Source organism: Pogona vitticeps, chromosome 1 (genome assembly GCF_051106095.1).
Source record: "Pogona vitticeps strain Pit_001003342236 chromosome 1, PviZW2.1, whole genome shotgun sequence".
Classification (NCBI taxonomy): domain Eukaryota; kingdom Metazoa; phylum Chordata; class Lepidosauria; order Squamata; family Agamidae; genus Pogona; species Pogona vitticeps.
In genome coordinates, this window is record NC_135783.1 from 193,462,631 (window position 1) to 193,466,921 (window position 4,291).

Below are 4,291 nucleotides of genomic sequence, written 5' to 3' on the forward strand. Positions count from 1 at the left end.
AAACAGCAGCATATACTTTCTACCCCACTTTTTTGAGATAAAAAAGTAGGTCCTATGTAATTAATGTATTTCAATGGGGGGAAAAAACCATCTTGCAAAGCATCACCAATGGGGCTATGGATGCAAATGTAAATGATAGAGGATGGTGAAAATACCCAGTAACCAAAGGGTAAAGAGATTGTAAAAAAGCCAGGGAAATCACAAATGTAATCTTCCATTAACACAAATTATGCAGTTGAGTTCTTCACATTTGGGGAAATCACAAGAATCAGTAGCATACCCAAAGTGCAATGGATGAGCCTCCCCCTAGGAAAACCACTTTTAGGACATATTTCCCCTGTAAGGTATGAGTTGGAATGGCCCTTGCACCTCATACCCCCTTCTGTCCCCTGACCCTCTAAGGCATGGTGACCCCCTGGCTGCACCTCCCACTCTTAGTACAGGGCTGCACAGCCTCAGTCCTGCCAGAGGCCAAGAGAGCTCCTCAATGTTTTGGGGTGCCCTGTGGGATCCCCATCAGGGGCTAGGTGTTCCTCCCACAATCCTCTAGTGCACAGGTATTAGCATATGCTAATGCCTTATGCTAATTGTGGGAGGAACACCTAGCAATCCTCTAGTGCACAGGTATCTACCTGGAAAATCCTGAAAAGGGTTACCATAACTCAGAACTGACTTGATGACACATTTATTATTATTATTATTATTATTATTATTATTATTATTATTATTATTATTATTATTATTATTATTATTATTATTATTATTATTATTATTATTATTATTATTATTATTTAATGGAAGAAGGGATTCTGTAAATTTATGAATAACAGGAAAGGAGAACCTCAAATTCAGAAAGGGTTGGAAGCTAGCCTGCCCAAGGCCCATTGCCAACCTCTCTTTCTCCCCAAACTCATACTTCTCTTTAGGATGAAGATGGGTTCCACACACCTATCAGAAACAAGGCAAAGATTCCCTTGAAGAAAGGAACCTTTGCTTAGCTCTACTTATAAATGCCCGACTCTCAACCAGTGCATCAATGTGATGGCTGAATCTTAGTCTGGGGCTGAGCCAGCTCCTAAAAGCACTAATGGAGAGCAGATGGCACCTTCCCTCTTCTTATGTGCGGAAGGGGGAATAAAGCAACGTCTCTGGCCAAAGTACAGTATAGAAAAACACTGACTGGAGACTATGGCCTAAATCCAACTGGAGTAGGTCCAAAGGATCAATGGGATTTCCATAAAGTGTTGACTCACCAGGTAACAACTGAGTCACTGAGTAACAATTGGAAGGATCAGCTGAAGTTAGATGAGGTTACTGCCATGTCAACCTACAGAGATTTGAAGGAAAGGGAATCTGGTGCTTAGTCCACTGCATTTCATCTTCATTGAGTAAGAATTTTAAAAAGTAGAAAGCCAGGAAGCCAAAAATCTAATTTGGATCTATCAACATTCTGTACGGGGGGCGGGGTGGTAAATAATCTAGAAATTTAGAGGGTAATTAAAAAAAACTGCAGCTCCCTCAGCATGGGAGTTCATTTCAGGGGCTCATCCAATAATTATAAAACTACAATACTAAAGTTAAAAATTTCCCACTGGGTTTGAAACATCCCTAAGAACAACAATATACATATTCTCTCTGGCTTTAGCACATAGAAAGGTAATGGATATAAAGCCATTAATGTGGCTTTTCCTGAAAAAAAGAAAAAAGAAAATCTTCCAGTGCTTTAAACAGAACCTGATTTAGCATATTCATTTGACTTACATTTTATGGGTGACAACCTTTTCAGGCCCAACAATCCAGAAGTATTTGAAGTGTAGTATCTGATACAATAGTTATGTCAGGCTAAAACTGGGGAGACCTACATTCACATCTGCAATCAATCATGAGGCTCCCACTGTCCCTGTAAACTTCACATGACTAATCTAAAAAAACATTTATCTCATAACAGCACAATTTATCAGCATTCTGATTTATGTCTGACTGAAGATTTCAGAATGATTACTAACTCAGAAACTTTGAAATTGAAAAGGTTACTTATAATTATAATTAGGGGGAGGATTTCTATAGCATGCCTTATTATTTTCTGCAACCTACATTTTTAGTTTATGGGTGGGTTTGAACATGTTTATGAGCAATCTGGTGAGAGAGGCCAGATTACTCAAACAAATTTGAACATGCTTATGGGTTCACATGTAGGTTGCAGAGAAAATGTGAAATGTCATCAAAATCCTCCCCCTGCATAATAATACTGCCATCTACTCACTGTTATTAACAAATTATAGGAAACAACCTTCAACCCCACCCCCACCCCCCCAAGACAAGGCTTTCCTGGTCTCCTTATATGATAGTTCTGGAAATCTCTCCAGAGACATTATTACCTGGGGCTTTTCAAGCAGTGTTTCAGGAAATCCTAACACTCCTCAGAAGCTTCTCATGAGTTCACTGTTAAAGAGATCTGTTGTGTCAATTATATAAGTGAATCTATACCTGCAGACGGTGCAGTACAGGCTATGCTCAGTGGCACAATGCCAAGGTTTAACAAGCTAGATAGTAATTTGAAAATCAATGCTTTCTTAGCATATCTAGAGGATTATCAAACACTGATGATCTACTGCAGTGGTCAGGGAACAGGGGTAAATTACCCCAAATGGGGTAAAAATGAAAATCCTGGGGGTAATGAGGACAGTTGCGGCAGCGCGACCGTCCTCATTACCCCCAGCCATTTTATTTCCAATGGTACTGTTTGTAGGTGGGCATTCCATCGCGGGGAGAGCAAGCCCTGGCAAGGAACTGCACAGGGCACCTGCCTACCCTCCTTGCCTCCAAAGTGGGGGGAGGGGGGGTGGACCGGGCTGGCTGGACTCTTTGCTTGGCGGAGCCCTGGCTGGGGCTTTCTTTCCTGCCCATATCTGCCTGCCCAGTGCGCTGGTGAGAGGCTCCTTCTCACCCTGCCTCACCTGAGCTCATGGCCAGTGGACCTGCTGGCCCTGTGGTGCCCACCTTCCCTCGCCAAGGATGCGATTTCCCAGCGGCATGCTGGCTCTAGACTGGTTGCTCGGGCGGCGGCCGCAGGTCCCGGGTGAGCGCAGAAGTGGGGAGGGGGGTTGGCTGCAGACAGCGAGAGCAGAGTGGCAGTGCTGGGAGGGGGCAGGGTAATGTTGGCATATATAAATTTTTTTGGGGGGGGTAAAAGATCAAAAAGTTCCCTGACCCCTAATCTACTGAGATTGACGCCCTCTCACATGCTTCAATTTAAGTACTCTGTAACAAAGGGTCATTGCTCAACCAAGACTACTGTAGTAAGGTGCTGTTTGATATAACTGAAGTATTCAGTGAGAAAATACTTTGTTTCTGAAAGGGAACATTTTATAATATACCTGTGAAAACAAGTCAAAATGCTAATGCCTTTTCACATTGATTCCTATGTTAAAGCCACCAAGACCTATTTCTCCATGTGATTCACTGCACACTCCTTTAAACAAATTAAAAGGATTCAATGCAACTCATGTATCATCGTGTATTTTTCTTTGCTAGAACTGAGCTTAAAGTAAAAAGCTATTGATGTATTTTAGCACAAATATGAATGCAATGATCCAAAATCACTTTCAGTAGCAAATACTCATGAGTAGAGCTCACTGCACCTCATTAAAGGTACATTGGCCAAGGAATAATGTAACAATTAGTACAATATTCCGGTAAGTTAACAATCACATTTTAAACTTGCGGCAAGGAGAAGTAGTTGGCATCCTACTTCATCTCAAGTCTACTTTTTAAAGGAGATGAAAGATTTAAGGCTACAGAAAAGCCAAGATACGTGTGGGAGAGCTCTTTCTGTTCCTGCAATTTACTCTGCCTAGAATGTGTCTGTCTTGCTACAAAACAAGTGAAAAAAGTAGTTTTTAATTTGATCCAATTGGTTCACACACTCCATCTAAAATACCACCGTAATACAAGAATTCTTCATTCATATATGCAATTAAAAGCATATCCCACTGCCTCTAGAAACTAAAGAATGTAAGAAACCCCTGCTCTTCACATATTTGAAGCAAAATTCCAAAACATCACAAAGTTTACACTCTGTATGCACAGATCTGCATGAAACCAGGAAGGAAAGCAAAATGATAAAAGTTGCATCAGGTGGCATTTTACATACACTTCACATTTTTAAGAAGGCGGAACACGTCTTTTGACACAAGGACAAGCTAGAGGCCTTTAATACATACCAGCAGAATGGCTTTTCTTTAGGACTATTGCTTATGTGTAGAATATGCACATTCAATAGAACCAGTGC

General features: G+C 41.2%; 1 non-coding gene across 1 annotated transcript; it reads right to left on the reverse strand.

The window, feature by feature from the left end:
• Positions 1-191: 191 nt before the first annotated feature.
• LOC140703439 (U1 spliceosomal RNA) lies at positions 192-352 on the reverse strand. The gene has a single exon (XR_012082836.2). It is a non-coding gene; the product is annotated as a U1 spliceosomal RNA (small nuclear RNA).
• Between the last annotated feature and the right edge of the window lie 3,939 nt (positions 353-4,291).